General features: G+C 34.3%; 1 long non-coding RNA gene across 1 annotated transcript in view; it reads right to left on the bottom strand.

The window, feature by feature from the left end:
• Positions 1 to 17,079, bottom strand: part of LOC129472636 (uncharacterized) — a 36,391-nt gene extending 19,312 nt beyond the window's left edge. The window contains exons 1-2 of the long non-coding RNA XR_008654001.2: positions 17,018 to 17,079; positions 14,350 to 14,458 (exon numbers count right to left, since the gene is read on the bottom strand). This is a non-coding gene — a long non-coding RNA (uncharacterized lncRNA). The remainder of the gene's footprint in view (positions 1 to 14,349; positions 14,459 to 17,017) is intronic.
• Positions 17,080 to 17,970: the final 891 nt, after the last annotated feature.

Consider the following 17,970-nt stretch of genomic DNA (forward strand, 5'->3'; position numbering starts at 1 on the left):
GCCTGGTAATATATATTATAAAAAGGAGGAAATAAAGTTCCCCTTGTTTTTGTATGATGTTTTTTCTAGATATAACCAAAACAATTTTAGAACTAGTAATCTTATATTATTAGAGAATTTACACATTTTAGTAACTCAGAGATTTTGGATACAAGATAAACATACAAAAATATAGAGCATTCCTATACAACAATCAATGTTCTTTTCAAAACAGCAGCAAGGACTGTAAATTTCCCACAAAAATATCTAAATGTTGTGAAAGTTGATTATATAAATGTAATAAACAGTGTTATAGACTCACATAATATAATAAATGAAAATATAACTCTTACCTTCTTTGAGAAGACAAACAGCATAAAGAAGTCATTTTTTCACAAATCTTAGTCTGTACATTTGATAATGTAAGTTGAACCATCTGATACTGCCAATATTTAACCATTTTATATGCACAAACATTATAATTTGACAAAATAATTACAAAATGCTTATGAAATATTAATTTCTAACAAAAGACTATATAATTCTTCAAAAAATAGAGGAAAAAAGGAAGAGCAGTAGGAGAGGAAGGGAGGGAGATAGAGGGGGAAGAAGGAGGGGGATGTACAAAATTGCCCTCACTAGTATCTAATATAAAGCCAAACAGCCAAATTATTAAAGAAGAAAGATTAGTAAAATTGACTTCACCACAACTTGAAATGTTTGCTTGATCAAAGGCAAAATAAAAATTAAAATAAACCTAGAGAATGGAAGATACATATACAATATACATAAAAGCAGAATTCTTATCAGGAATATGTCAAAATCCTATAAATCTTTAATAACACATATAACCAAGTAAAACTAGTTATATGGTCAATATGTCACTGAGATAAATGGTCAAGAAACAGGTGAAAAGATATTCAGCCTCACTAAAACTTAAAGAAAAAACAAGAAAGCTATAAAATAATTTTCTCACTCATGATTCTGGCAAAATTTTAAAATCATGGCAATACCAGATGTATGCGAAGTATAAAACAAGGTATAAACATTTGGTACACTAATTTTGTCAATATTAAGAAAAATGTGAAGTGTACATGGTCTACAATTACATGGAAATTGAATAACTTGCTCCTGAATGACTTTGGGTAAATAATAAAATCAAGTCAGAAATCAAGAAGTTCTTTGAAACTAATGGGAAAAAATGTACAATGTATCAGAATCTCTGGGACACAGCTAAGGCGGTTTTAAGAGGGGAAATTATAGTACTAAATGCCCACATCAAAAAGTTGGAAATATATCAAGTTAACAACCTAACATCATGACTAAAAGAACTAGAGAACCAAGAGCAAACAAATCCCAAAGGTAGCACAAGACAAGAAATAACCAAAATCAGAGCTGAACTGAAGGAGACAGAGACACAAAAAACCATTCAAATGGTCAACAAATCCGGGAGTTAGTTTTTTGAAAAAATAAACTAAAATAAAATAGATGGCTAGCTAGTCTAATAAAGAGAGAAAATTCAAATAAACACAATCAGAAAGGATAATGGGGACACTACCACTGATCCCACAGAAATGCAAACAACCATCAGAGAATATCATAAACACCCGTATGCATATAAGATAGAAAATCTAGCAAAAAATTGATAAATTGCTGGACACATATACTCTCCTAAGACTGAAACAGGAAGAAATTGAATCCTTGAGCAGACCAATAATGAGTTCTGAAATTGAGGCAGTAATACATAGCCTACCTACGAAAAAAGCCCAGTACCAGAGGGCTTTCACACTTGAATTCTACCAGATGTACAAAGAAGAGCTGGTACCATTCCTACTGAATCTATTGCAAAAATATTGAAAAGGAGGGACTCCTCTCTAACTCATTCTATGAGACCAGCATCATCCTGATACCAAAACCTGGCAGAAATAAAACAACTACAACAACAACAACAACAACAACAACAAACTTCAGGCCAATAGCCTTGATGAACATCGACGCAAAAATCCTCAACAAAAAACTGACAAACCGAATCCAGCAGTATATCAAAAAGCTTATCCACTACGATCAAGTTATCTCCAGGATGCAAGATCGGTTCACATACGCAAATCAGGAAATGTGATTCATCACATGAACAGAACTAAAGACAAACACCACATGATTATCTCAATAGATGCAGAAAAGGCTTTCAATAAAATTCAACATTCCTTCATGTTAAAAACTCTCAATATACTAGATATTGAAGGAACATACCTCAAAATATTAAGAGCCATCTATGACAAAACCACACGCAACATCATACTTAATGGGCAAAAGCTAGAAGCATTCCCCTTGAAAACCGGCAAAAGACAATCATGCCTTTTTTTTTTTTTTTTTTTTTTTTTTTTTGAGACAGAGTCTTGCTGTTTCGCCCAGGCTGGAGTGCAGTGGCGCAATCTCGGCTCACTGCAAGCTCCGCATCCCGGGTTCACGCCATTCTCCTGCCTCAGCCTCTCCGAGTAGCTGGGACTACAGGCTCCCGCCACCACGCCCGGCTAATTTTTTGTATTTTTTAGTAGAGACGGGGTTTCACCGTGGTCTCGATCTCCTGACCTTGTGATCCGCCCGCCTTGGCCTCCCAAAGTGCTGGGATTACAAGCGTGAGCCACCGCGCCCGGCCACAAGCATGCCTTTCTTACTACTCCTATTCAACATAGTACTGGACGTTCCAGCCAGAGCAATCAGGCAAGAGAAAGAAATAAAGGGCACTAAAATAGGAAGAGAGGAAATCAAACTATCCTTGTTCGCAGATGACACGATCCTATATCTAGAAAACCCCATCATCTTAGCCCAAAACCTTCTTAAGCTGATAAGCAACTTTAGCAAAGGCTCAGGATATAAAAATCAATGTGCAAAAGCCACTAGCATCCTATACACAAACAGCAGTCAAGCCAAGAGTTAAAATGAACTTCCATTCACAATTTCCATAAAAAGCATAAAATACCAAGAAATACAGTTAACTAGGGAGATGAAAGATCTCTGCATCTTTCATCTACAAGGAGAGCTACAAACCACTGCTCAAAGAAATCAGAGATGACACAAGCATATGGAAAAACATTCTATGTTAATGGATAGGAAGAATCAGTATCATGAAAATGGCCATGCTGCCCAAAGCAATTTATAGATTCAATGCTATTCCCACTAAACTATCACTGACATTCTTCACAGAATTGGAAAAAACTATTTTAAAATTCTTATGGAACCAAAAAAGAGCCCAAATGGCAAAGCAATCCTAAGGAAAAAGAACAAAGTTGGAGGCATCACATTACCCAATTCCAGACCGTGCTACAGGGCTACAGTAACCAAAACAGTATGGTACTGCTACAAGAACAGACATATAGACCAATGGAACAGAATAGAGAACTCAGAAATAAGGCCACACACCTACAACTATCTGATCTTCAACACACCTGACAAAAACAAGCAATGGGGAAAGGATTCCCTATTTAATAAGTGGTGCTGGGATAACTGTCTAGCCATATGCAGAAGACTGAAACTGGGACCCTTCCTTACACCATATACAGCATTAACTCAAGATGGGTTAAAGACTTAAGTGTAAAACCCAGAAGTATAAAAATCCTGGAAGACAACCTAGGCAATGCCATTAAGGACATAGGCACGGGCAAAAGTTTTATGACTAAGACGCCAAAAGCATTTGTAACAAAAGCAAAAATTAACAAATGAGATCTATTTAAACTAAACAGCTTCTGCACAGCAAAATAAAATATGAACAGAGTAAGCAAACAATTTACAGACTGGGAGAAAATTTTTGCAAACTATGCATCTGACTAAAGTCCAATAATCAGCATCTATAAGGAACTTAAATTTATGAAAACCAAAAAAAAACATTAAAAAGTGGGTAAATGATATGAACAGACACTTTTCAAAAGAAGACATACATGTGGCCAGCAATCACATGAAAAAAAAACTCAACATCAGTGACCATTAGTGAAATGCAAACTAAAACCACAATGAGGTCGGACACAGTGGCTCACATCTGTAATCACAACACTTTGGGAAATCAAAGAGGGCAAATCAATTAAGGTCGGGAGTTCAAGACCAGCTTCGCTAACATGGCGAAATCTCATTTCTACCAAAAATACAAAAATTAGTCAGGCATGGTGGTGTGCACCTGTAATTCCAGCTACTCAGGAGGCTGAGGCATGATAATCACTTGAATCCACGTGGCAGAAGTTGCCGTGAGCAGTTAGTTCCACTGCACTCCAGCCTGGGCGACAGAGAGAGAGACTCTGTCTCAAAAACAAACAAACAAACAAACACAATAAGATATCATCTAACACCAGTGAGAATGACTATTATTAAAAAGTCAAAAAATAACAGATGCTGGCAAGGTTGTAGAGAAAAAGGAATGCTTATACACTGTTGGTGGGAGTGTAAATTAGCTCAGCTATGGTGGAAGACAGTGTAGTGATTTCCCAAAGAACTAAAGACAGAAATACCATTCAATCCAGCAATCCCATTACTGTATGTATATCCAAAGGAATATAAATCATTCTATTATAAAGACACACGCACATATACGTTCACTGCCGCACTATTCACAATAGCAAAGACATGGAATCAACCCAAATGTCCATTAGTAATAGACTAGATAGAGAAAATATAGTACATATACACTATGGAATATTATGCGATCATAAAAAGGAATGAGATCATGTCCTTTGCAAGGACATGGACGCAGCTGGAGACCATTATCCTCAGCAAAGTAACACAGGAATGGAAAACCAAATATCACACATTCACACTTACAAAGTGGGAACTAAATGATGAGAGCTCATGGACACATGGAGAGGAACAACACACGATGGGGATTTGGGGTGGAGATGAAAGGAGAGAGAGGAACAGGAGAAACAACTAATGGCTACTAGGTTAACATCTGGATGATGAAATAATCTGTACAACAAATCCCCACGACACAAGTCTACCTATGTAACAAATCTGCACTTATATCCCTGAGCTTAAAATAAAAGTTAAAAAAATAAAAAAATTAAGTGTATATGCTTATGACATAGTAAGACCCCTTGCCAAGAACGTCTTGAAAATCATCCCAAAGAGATACATACAAGCATTTTTTTATCACAACATTGTTTACAATATGTAAAATTTCAAAGCAATTGAAATGTCTAATAGAAGAAAATGAGCAAATAAAATTAAATCAGTTCCTACAATTAAACACTGTATGTTACTTGTAAGAAATAAATTACATCAATATATAACCGTAGATTTCAAAAACAAATATTGAGAGAAATGTGATTTCTAGAAAGTATATAAAAATGACTACATTCATTAATATATATAATGTATCAAAAATAATGGGAAAATTAAAATCTAGGCAGCAGTACTTTTAGAAGAACTAGAAGGCTATTAACTTAATATATGCCAGTGGTGACTTCAGAGAAAGAAAGACAAGGCAACTGGCTGTAGAGAATAAGAGAAATTCTAACTTTACAATATTTATATACAAAAATTAAAGCACATACAATAAATGAATATTGTCAATATTAGGTTTTGGTTGTATGGGTGTTTATTATAAAATCTGCATTTTGAGTTTGCTGCATTTTTTATTTGCCTGTATTTTTTAAATAAAAAATAAAAGCATATTAAGATCATCTTATTATAGCTCTATAATTTCTACCCCTTGATTGTTTTTCTTGTTGTTTTTGGTTGTTTTTTTTCCTGACAAAGAAAAGTCATATATAAATGTAAGGGTCAACAGTACATCAGTTCACCTCCCTAAACCTTGAGGGATAGGATTAGATGATGTCGTAGTTCCCTCCTAGCAATATGATGCTATGAAATCCTGCAGGAAGCAGCATATTTCTTTCACTACAAGGAGAGCCTCTCTCAAACAATTAATAATAGGTTCTTTCCTTGTGGTAAGCTCCATTATTTTTATTATCTTCATATAATACCTGACCTGTCTGTGTATGCCAAATACTGCTGTGAAAATGAAAAGACCCTTCTAAGTGCTTAGCATCCTTATAGGATTCATGGATGTGGAGGTGTTTAAATATTACCAGAATTGCATTGGAATAAATAATGTTCACCTTGACTGTCTAGAAAGTAGAATTGTTTTGTCAGCACTCTAGGTAAGTATTTGAGTGAAAGAAAGCTTAAAGTTGAGGAACAGCTCAATAACCAATGCGCAAATGAAACAAAAACAGAAAACAAACAAAAAGAAACAGAATCCAAATAAACTCCTTATTCAAGAACTTGTGGGACATGCAAAGAACCGTTCTTAGGTGTAAAACGCTTGACTTAAAATGAACAGATGAATTAAATGATTGGGGTGAAGAAGAATCCCATGGGAAAAAGAATGATCCAGTGTTAACATTACTTCTCGAGAGAGTATGATATGGTGCTCAAGAGAGATATTTTTATTGCAAAGGAGCATGAATGAGACTTTGAGGTGCTAGGAATATTCTGTACTTGATGCAAGTATAAATTATATGGGTATTTGCCTTATAATGATTTGGTAAATTATATGATTATGAACTATCCTATATAAAATCTTGATAGATAGATATGTGTATTTGTGTATAAACAAAGTCATACATGACTTTGTCACATATGAAAGTATATACAGATAGATATGTCTAACTGTAGAGTGAAAATTTTAAAAAGCATGTTTCCTTCACAGATTGTCAAATGTTAAAAAAGAAAATGAATAATTTGATAAAGTAGAAAAACAAGGCGAATTGCCACACATTGCGGGTTAGAATATAAATTGGTAAAACCAATTTGGGACAATTATTTGGCATCATTTTAATAAAATGGAAAATGTATGTTGATTTCAACCCAGCAATTTCTCCCTGATTCTTACACTTGTGCACCCTCCCATTGTGCAGCCTCATCTCTGAGTGTCAAAAGTAAACTGCCCTTCATGTCATTGGATTTTAGTAACCTGATACTGGAGAGGAGGCAGATGGAGTAATAAGGGAAAAGTTAAAAATAACAATATCTGAGTCTCAGCTGTAGATCCATAAGTGCTTGGTTATATTTTAGTGGCTAATTTACTTGCATTCATCTTCCAATTCACTGAGCCAGGAATCAGGTCTATGTAACAATCATATCCTTCATGTCTATAATATGTATCGTATATAATAAGTTCTTAGTAAATTATGTATAAAATTCTGAAAAATATATTGAGAAAAGCATGAAGGAACATGGGCACAGTGTGGCTTTAACTCACTGTGGCCTCGAGGGAGCAGTATTTCTGAGGAATTAGGACAACAGTGGTGATGGAGGTGGAGAGGGGATGTCTCTGCCGTGAGTATCTGGCTTATGGTGAATCCCAGGAGACTGGTGATGACTTCATGTAGCTTCTCATACAGAAGAGACTTAGCACTGATACCCTCGAGTGGCACTGGAGCAGATAAAGCACCATGGTCTTGAACTGGAGAAGAGAGCACAGGAGAGAGCTGCTGGAGATGCCCAGATATAACTGAAGCGGAACTTGCAGCTGGGTGTGAGACCGGAATAGGCAGAAAATGCAAGGGCAGCGAAGAGACAGGTTATTTAAGTATAAAGGCAACATGTGATTTTATAATGCAAAAATGCATCTGAATAGGTAATTTTCTTTGATAAACAAAGTCTGAAATAAGCCCTCACTAAAATATTTTAGAGATATATTGCTATTCTTTGACGTAATGCACTGAACATAATTTAAGCTATTTTAATAACCCAAGAAATTCATTTTAAAATATTATTTACTCTATTTTATTATTTTCATTCCCATGGTAAATATTGAAATAGTGTTACGCCTTTTAAATTAAATGGCCTGAGATGACCTAGATATGTAGGCCTTTGTAATTTTTGTACTAATTTTATCTAATTTTATGTGCCGCTATTAACTGACAGCTACTTGTTCTTTCTTCTATCTTTGGGAACTCACCCACCTTTTTTGGTCCTCCCCTACCTCCAAATGTATACCTAATTATATTATTTAATCTTTCTAATCTCTTACAGACTATGAAATCAAATATATCATATATTTGTTATAAATTTTCAATAGTTGAAAAAAGAATGATTTAAATAAGAGATAAAATGGCTCCTTTTTTAGAAACAGCAATAGTACAACAGGTATATGAAAAGGTGTTCAGTGTCTCTAATCATCAGGAAAATGCAAATCAATACCACAAAGAAGTATCACCTCACATCTGTCAAAATGCCTATTATCATAAAGACAAAAGATAGATGTTGATGAGGGTGTGAAAAAAAGATAACCAACACTGTTGGTGGGAATATAAATTGATACAGACATTATGGAAAACAGTATGAGGTTTCTCAAAAAATTAAAAATAAGACTACCAGATGACTCTGTAGTTCCCCTTCTGTGTAAATACCCCAAAGGAAATAAAATCAGCACCTTTGTACCAGGGGCAGGGCAATGTGGGGGAGGGAATCAGAAGATGTAGGTCAAAGGATAGAAAGGTACAGTTATGTAGGATGAATAAATTTACAGACAGAACTTTCAGCATAAGGAGTATGGTTAATACATTTTATTGTATGCTGAAAATCTGCTGAGCAGAGTTCAGGTGCTCTTACTACAAAATAAAAGTATGCATGTGAGGAGATGGATACGTTAATATGTTTGTAGCAATCATTTCACTGTGCATATGTTTATCAATACATCATGTGGTATGCCTTCAGTATATACTATATAAAATTATAGTAAAAGTAAGAGCTAGAATTTATTAAACACTTATTAAGTGCCAGGCACTGTTCCAAGTTTTTCATATGTGTTCTCGAACTTAATCTTCACAATAAACCTTAGGTATTATTTCCATTCTCACTTATCAGATAATGACACTGAAGTACCAAGAAGTGAAGTTACTAGGTCAACATGACACATATGGTAAGTGTGGTTCAAACTTGAACAGTCTTGATCCAGTGTCTCGAGTATCTTTCTGCTCTTTTATAAATAAAATATAGGAGCTGAGTACAGCATCTCCCAACTGTTCTAATTATGAGGGTTTTTTTTCAGAATTTTTAAAAGTTTACTCTGATAAGAACTGCATTTATGAATCTTTTACTAAGAAAATATGTAACTGTAATATAAAGACTCCAAGGTCATAACCAATTTACACCTCTCTGGAAACAGAAGTTACTAAGCTATAGCAATGCAAATCCTCATCTTAAGATAGTCTGAAATCTTATTGTATTCCATAATTAAACTCTACATTGCCAAGGACATACACTCTCACAGTCTTATTCTGTCTGTTTTACTGAAAGAGTGACATGCCCTCTTCTTAGTGAAGTAAGGCAGCAGGTCTGACTGGTGTACCTAGGCTGAACGATGGAATTAAAGCAGGATTTCCATCACTGGAGGTATTTTGATTACTCTTTAACCCCACTGTGAGCTCCGAGTTCTCTTGAGATAAAGATCTGCTTGCTATTTTAATGCCAGATGATGTTCGAAAGTCCAGAAATGATGAGTACTACTTTATAATCACTTTTTCCTACCATGGTACCATGTGACCCAGCAATCCCCTGTCTGAATGTGCACCCCAAAGGAAATAAAATCAGCACGTTGTAGAGACATCTGTGCTCCCATGTTCATTGCATCATTATTCACAATAGTCGAGCTATGGAAACAACCTAAGTCTCTGTCCAGGACTAGTAATAAAGAAAGCATTAAAGAAAAACGAATGAATTTTAGATTCACATTTGACCCAGAGACGTAATATTTCCCTTTCTGTTCCCAACATCACATTCTGACTTGTTAACGTCAGAAATTAGAGCTCAAAAATCATAGGTATCAAACAGTGAGCATGAACTTCTATGATTTTGTGTACATAGATGCTTTAAAAAGACAGCAAGGCTATTGCAAGTTTTAGGTTTCTTAGGATATTAACGATTCAATTATAAACTATAAACACTTGAAAACAATTCATTTCCTTGGGAGTGGAATACAAAATGCAAGATTAATTTTAATTATCTAAAAAATACCTTTATACTATAATGTCTTTCTTGTGACTATCTAAATAAGAATTTTAAAAATACCTGGAGTACAGAGACACAAAGAAGACAATTTAATAATATCTATTGTATTCAAAGGATTGTGTTAACACAAAATAAGAGTTATAATTAGCTTGGTAAACTCACTTAATATTCTTTTATTCCCTAATTTTATTGTAGATTTATCTTCCCACGTGCTTTCATAAAATGTGGACTATGAAAAGTATAAGAAAACCTATATATACACTTGTATTTTCAGATCTCAAAAATATTTGCTTTAGAAGTATTTCTAGCTACCGTGTCAATGAGTCTTATGTGTTACATAAAACATACAATTTGAAATAATTCTGAGAAGATTTGAAAGCCCATCAACATCTGTAATACTTTTGGGTAATTTTATTTTTAAAAGAAAAAGTCTTTAAAAAGCTTTATTTGTGAAAGTAGTAATAGTCACTCCCACGGAAGAGCCATTAGTGAAGATGCCATTGAATGTACAAAATAGCTTCAATTACAGCCACCATAATATGTGACCTGGAGATAAAGCATAAATGATCTTTTAAAAAGAGGAAGGAAGGATATAACAAGCACAACTGCTGGCTCAGAGTTGGAGTCAATATTATGGTATTCTCATATGTAGTAAATATGGGGTTGATTGTCTGTGTATCACTCAGTAATTGAGGTTAGGTAATATCTTACAAATAAAAAGCTCCTTTTTAACACAAATCCAGAAACAGAGTTCACACAACTCATGCTTCACAGTAATAATCAGAGGGCTGCCTTGTGGGGGTCAAGTCTGCTGCACTGAGTAGATGAAGATATCTCAGAAGTATAGCTCATTTTTGAAATTAATATTTCAACCAATGATCAATTTAAGTAGCCAAATATATATTTCTGTATTTATAGTTGTCACAGCAAAATTCTGTTCAATGCATACAGAGGTCTGTATTATGTATTTATATGGCATATATAATCTGAAGAGCTGAAAATGCTTGCTGTCTCTCACCTAACTTAGCCTCTCAAATACTTTAAATGCAAGTATTTTGCAGTTTGACAAACAAAATACACAGAAAAGGTAAGTTATTTCTATGAAGTCACACAATAAGACAACGGAAGAATCAAGGCTTGTAACACACTTAACTCTCCAAAGCACCACCTCATCCACATTTGCAACTAACACTGCAACATGCATACACACACACAAAAAAAAGTGCAATAGAAAACAGTATAAATTGCCTAAAGAAGTTTAAATGTGAATATAGGTAATTCCTTAACACAGATGTTCATATTGCTTTATTAAACAATAATCTGAAGTTCACAGGTTATCATTGGATCAACTCTTTTACCTGACTCTCAGAATATGACCACATAATGTTAGATCAAGACAAATGTTAAAGAATAGCTGCATCTCAATGGTTTCCATTTTTCCTCTACACTTATCTGATGTATATGTTTGTATATTATTTAAAGAGTGTGAGGTATATTTAAGCACTACGAACACTCAACAAAATTGTCCCTTCAGAAATCTGAGTTATTATTAATTCAAACCTCCCTCTAAGATTACCTTTAGCAAAATTATAATAAAAGTCAAGTCCCTCTTGAAAATGAACCTTGAGAGTTTTCTAATTGATCCAGTCTTTATTGTTATCAAACAATATAAAATAATGTGTATTACAACAATAGAATGCAACTGCCTGTTGACTGCATTTGGCTTTGACAACTGAACATGTTGCAAGAGAATTCACAAAATTTTTGGTAGCTCTTTGCTACCAATTTAATCTCATTCTGGCCACTCAGGAGAATATAACTATCCAAAGAATGAAAGTGATAGCCAGGAGTACTTCAGAATCATGATGTCAGTGGAAATGCATCACCAGCAACTCCACTTAGTTACCAATTGATAGCAAGGCTGGATCAGTGACACAGTGGGCACATTGCCTAACCCAGCTGGCTATTCTAGAATAAACCTATGTCCTCTTTGGGGAGAGAAGGCGTGGTTTGACTGCCTCCAGCAGTATCATTGGCTTAAAAGTTTTTAAACATCTCTTATAGATTCTTGTTTCTAATCTTGGGAAAATTTTTCCTTTAAGCTATATGTTTTCTTTCATGTTTACACGGCTAACATCTTAACTATGCCCAAATAGTAATATATTCTGCTTTCCTTGTTTAATTGTTCTTTAAAAACATCCTGTTTGCTATATAAAGTGATCAGAGACATAGGGTTTGTGAATAAGTAGCTAGACATCCTCCCGATTAACTTGTCTGGGCCTTAGAATGCTAAATGATAAAATGATTGATCCTCAATTTTACCTCTAGTCTATTTTTGCTCTAATATTCTTTAGTTGTGTGATCTCACCCTCTGCCCTTGCTCTTCCCCAACTCTGCTCCAAGTCATATATGTTAGCTTTTATTCTCATTTCTTTTCATTTTAGAAACAAACTAAAGCTGTTAATAGACCGTTGGTCCTTATTCTCAGTGCATCCAAGCTATATATGTGTATATATATATATATGTATGTATATATATATACATACTATATATATACATATATATATATATACCACCTTTGGATACAAATATGGTTAAAAAGCTTCCTTTTCTCCTTACCATTTTTTCTCTACTCTATTTAGGATAATGTATCATTATCTTTCAATCTCATTTACAAGTATGAATTTAACTATACTCTTTATAAGAAGCGTTGTGCTGGATTCTGAGAGGATTAATAACAATGAAATATAAAATATATGTTCAAAATACATTTTTGCTCTCAAGGATTTTGCAACCTATTCGGGAAAAGGAAGGAGAATAAGCACAGAATGAAGTTATTAAAATAACAAGATAAGACAGGCTATGTATGCCATGGTTCAAAGTGAGTAGGCACTGAATAGAAAATAATAAAGGAGACTCGATATCATGGACACTGAAGGAATTCAAGAGAAGAAGATAGTAGGACAGAGGAGTCTTGAAGCATGACAAATGGAAGCAAACAGCAGTATACATTTACTATTTTAGATACTGGCAATAGATAAGGCTCATACTCTGCATCCTTGTCAGCACTTGGTACTATCCAATTTTTAAATTTGGGAGGGATTCAATAAGTGAGACATGGTGTCTATTATAGTCTCCATTCACATGTATCCATTCATTACGATGTTGAACTCATTGATCTTTTTACGAGCACTTATATAAAAATCCAAATTGTTTCTTTTGCCTGTTTTTCTGTTGATGTTCCTGTAATATGTAGTACTTTTATATTATCATAAAGTTGAGGTATTCTCTCATGGTACATGAACTAATGGGATATTGTAAGTCAGTGAATCATCTTTCTTTGCAGTTAGCTGCACGGTCAACAGCTGAAGTGATAGAAATGTTGTCATAGAGCATAGATCCTTCTGCATGCAGATTAAACACATTAGTTTTATATTGCAGTGCTACTTGAAATGCCAGCCCAAAACAAGATCAGGAACTTGTGCCAGCATGTAAATCAAGTCACTGTTTTCTTCAACAACAACTTCTTGCTATCAAAAAAGTCAGCTCAACTAAATATCGTGCTTACTTCTATATCTGATTTACTTTTCAGCTCAAGTGCTTCATCTTACTGCGGACCAGTAACTAACAGTTCAAGAGTTCATAGCCAATGTATGAACCACACTTTGCATAGATTGTTCTATAGGCCTCTGCATTTTTCTATGCATATTCAATTCTCTCTCTCTATATATATATATATATGTATTTATATATTTATGTGTATATGTGTATGCACACATATATGTATGTATTATGCATGCACAGGTATATGTAATACACACATATGTATGCATTATTTGTGTTTATATGTGTCTACCTTGTTAATTTCATAATTCAAAATAGAATCTACTTAAAAACTTAGCACCTGTTTCATTTGCTTTGTATGACAGCTAATATTCTCCCACATATAAAAGCAATTCATTGTTGCTTTATGCATAATGGACACGATAAATAGTTGTTTTTTTGGACATATTATTTTATGACAATAATTATAATGATAAGTAGATTGGAGTTAATTCAGAGGATGCTTTAAGATTCAGCAAATAATCAGTAGTATTTATTTGGTACTTACTAGACATTGGGTACTGTCATACGCACCATAGGTAGTCAAATAAGATATGCCTAACTTGGATACAAGGAGTTAGACATGTGAAAAACAAGTTCAGTAAAGTGTTACGGATACCTAGGAAGATTCATTTACAGGATACATTAGCAGTTCAGAAAATAAAATGATTGCTAGTAACCAGGGGAATTTGGAAAGGGCCATGAAAAATCTTCCCAGAGGCAAAGATTTTCAGTAAATGTCAGATTTTTTTTGATGTGTCTTACCTTCTGTAATCACAGGAATATTGTAACTTGTACCTTAAAAATGTATTCCAGATCTTTCATATGCAGATGCTCCTTGACTTACTGATGATGGGGTTACATCCCAATAAACCTATCATAAGTCAAAAATATCGCAAGTTGAAAATGTTGTAAGTCAAAAGTGAACTTAATGCCCTGGTAAACCCGTTGTGAAGTATAAAAATCCTAAGTCAAAGCAACATAAATCCAGATGCTCCTCAATTTATAATGGAATTATATTTGTAAAGTTGAAACATCTTAAGTTGAACCATCCTAAACCAGGGATCATTTGCACTATTAACTCTGTATAGCAAACTGGACATCCATCTACCGGTCTCCTGGATATAGTGTAAAAGTGTGTTATCCCCCTGATAATGTGACAACTAAAATACCTGACCTACTTAAGTCATAGAACCCACAAATAATTTTTAAAATTCAATAATGAAAATTTAAAGCCCAGCAGGATATAAGAATAAATTGATTCCATATTATTTTAGTCTTGTAAGTATTCCTGTTTTGTATCTGTTCACATCCTTATTCACTGGGTTCAAGAAAAGTCGTCTGGTTTGTTTCTTTTGTTTTTATGTCTACATAACATGACTCATCTTGAAATCCTATCTTACCATCTCACAGAAGAATAATGAAGAACAATGATCACATACCTCTTCACAAACATGGAGAGCTCCACATTGCAGAATAATGATGTCATAATTTTGAAAATTGCTTTCTTAAAAATTCCTTTTCCTATGATTGCCTATTGCTTTTCAATTTCTTTTCTGACTGCAAGAGTATCTATGTTTTTAATCTCTAATCAATTTCACTCTTCCTACTTTCATGGTTGTCAAGTACAAGTAAAATTCTTTAGCACATTTCACCTTTTATATATTTTTTTCAAAAATACTGATTACATCAGCCACCTTACTCAAAATGATTCTTTTGGGGGAAGCTAATAAAATTCTAAGCCCATTTCAGGCTTTCAGTCTTATATCATGTTTACTTCAGGTAAACATTTCTATGTAACCAGAAAATCCAAAGCTTTATAACAGAAGCAGCACCTTCCACTGCTTCTGTTGTTCCTAACATTTTAGCTTTTAAGGAAAACTGGTATTTTAGAAACTGAGTTTGAAAACAGAAGTAGACTAAAGTAGAAAATTTAGACCTGTGAATCTGAAACGCCACATTCTAACAGATAATGCCAGGGCCCCAAGGATATTGCTAAAGGTTTGCTCTCCAATAATGAAAAGAAATTATATTCTAAAGCTTTTTTTTGCTCTTAATTTTTTTGAAATGTTTTAAAAGTTGTGTTCAATGGTCAGAGATATGTATCTTTAATTGTGGTAATCTACAAAAAGAAGATCTTTGAGTGAAACCCAAAATATTAAATTTAAATTTATACCAAATTTTAAAAAAATAATTGAAAGAAAAGTTGGATTACTGGCGGTGGGGGAGGGACATGTAAAATTCCTCTAAAAATAACAGCGTGAAAAACTATTCTCCTTGGCTTACGAGCTTAATTATCACAATAATTGAGCTTCAGAAAGAAAAGTTTCAGATATCACTGATATTTTTTCAAATATAAATGACATATATTGCTATTATCTTTATGTTTAAGTTTTAAAAGGGTTTTGTGTTAAAAAACAGTGGAAAATTAGATGGCTCACAATTTAATTTATAGATATTTACCTGAAGCTTGAGCATTTTAGGATAGACTGCAATCAAATCCCTATGTCATTAAGACCATCATAGTTTCTTTCAATTTCTATCAGTTACATTTCAATAAATGTATCCTAAAAACACGTATGTAAATGTCGAAGACAAACTTATGAGGATCTAGACACAGCACTTTTTTATACTAGGAGAAACCTAGAAACATTCATCAAAAGGAAACTGATGAAAAAGCAAGTTGCAGCAAATTATATCATTTTATTAAAAAGGTTTATTATGTATCAAATGTTATAGGTATATATACTTGGGTGATTATATACCAGATTGTTATGCTAAAACATTCTTAGTAAAAAAGAATGGGAAATGCAAGGGATTTTCACTACCTCTGAGTTTTTTTTTTTTTTTGTACGGTTTTAATTTTACAATGCTTTTGTTTTGTGATTCTTTTAGAATCTTCCCCATCCCCAAAGCAATAAATATCATTTAAGATATTCACATAGGAGGCAGGCATGGAGCTCAAGCCTGGCCCTGTGTATGTAGGCTACAGAAGGTGGCCAAAAGGATGTCAGAGGTCTGCAGCCAGGTAATCAATTTGGAGATAGAGAACAAATAAACACCAGAAATCAAGGTTAGGTGCTGGGTTAAATCTTGGCAGGGAGTCAAAACTGACAAGTTATCATCTGGGATGAGGTCAGAGGTTGAAAGAAGCAGACATGCAAGAGTGTGAAAGCACTGTGATATTAAATGACACTGCAACGTTATTATGGTCAAGTTTAGCAAGTTGCCAGAAGCCATATCCAATAAATCAAGGTGATGAAATTCACCTACTGATCAGAAACCATGAGACTGGAATATAAGGAAAATCAATGATTACAATATTTGGGTAAAAACTAAGAGGATAGGGTAACAGAAACCAAGATAGCCAGTCTGAGCAAAATACGGTCAAGGAAAATAAAATGCTCACTTCATTTAGCAAACAAATAGATACCTGTAAGTGGCAGTATCTTCTTTATCTGCCAGGAAATCTTTTTCATACGTTCTAATGAAGTAGAAAGGAATATGAAGGTGTGGCTAGCCTAGGATATCAAGTAAAGATAGGTATGTAAAATTGGATAGGTGATGAGCAGTTTAACTGACAAAAATGGAGACTGTCACATTCTACTCAAAAGCAGGAACTTCTCCATATTCTTATAGGCAGTGCAGTCATTTGGGAGAATGGTAAGTATTTTTAAATTACCCTCTTTGGGGGCTAATTTAACTGCACTCTCCCATTGTGGCTACCTAAAAATATAGTCCTACAACAGCCCACTTTCAGTTTGTTGAGTTTTTTGTTTGCTTGTTTGCTTCCCCTTACATTTTTCCTAGGATGCAATCCTTTCTCCTTTGTTGTGTTTGCACAAGCCACTTTCTCGTCTCAAGAAGGTCATTTAAATTTTCAAGTTTATTCTCCAAGGACAGTTACCCCTCCCAACTTGATGTTATCCATGAACTTAAGGATTAAGAGCTCTACTTAATCATCCCAGTCATTGATAAAGATATAGTAATGGACCTAGGACAGAATCTGAGGCATCACTCAATAGCCATCCCCATCTCTCAGGGCAGCGTCAACCGATTAATAACTACTCTTTGAGTGTGACCTTCCAAGCAGTTGCAGACCCATGCTTTAATAGCAGGATCTCAACTCTGCTTTGCTGCTCCCTAATTAATGTCATATGAGAGTGAACTAGGAGCTTGACTGAAATAAAGATCTTCTATCTATTGCTTTCCTCTTAACCACGGGGTCTGTCACTCTGTCACAGAGGGAATTAGACTAGTCTGATCTGATTTGTTCTTCATAAAGACACATTTTTAAAAAACTCCCCCCTGAGAGCTCCTATATGTTTGCAAATTGAGAACTGGTGAATAGAGAGCACATAGCAGGCTTTGTGCTTCAAAAATTTA

The sequence above is a fragment of the Symphalangus syndactylus genome, chromosome 22, assembly GCF_028878055.3.
Source record: "Symphalangus syndactylus isolate Jambi chromosome 22, NHGRI_mSymSyn1-v2.1_pri, whole genome shotgun sequence".
Lineage (NCBI taxonomy): Eukaryota > Metazoa > Chordata > Mammalia > Primates > Hylobatidae > Symphalangus > Symphalangus syndactylus.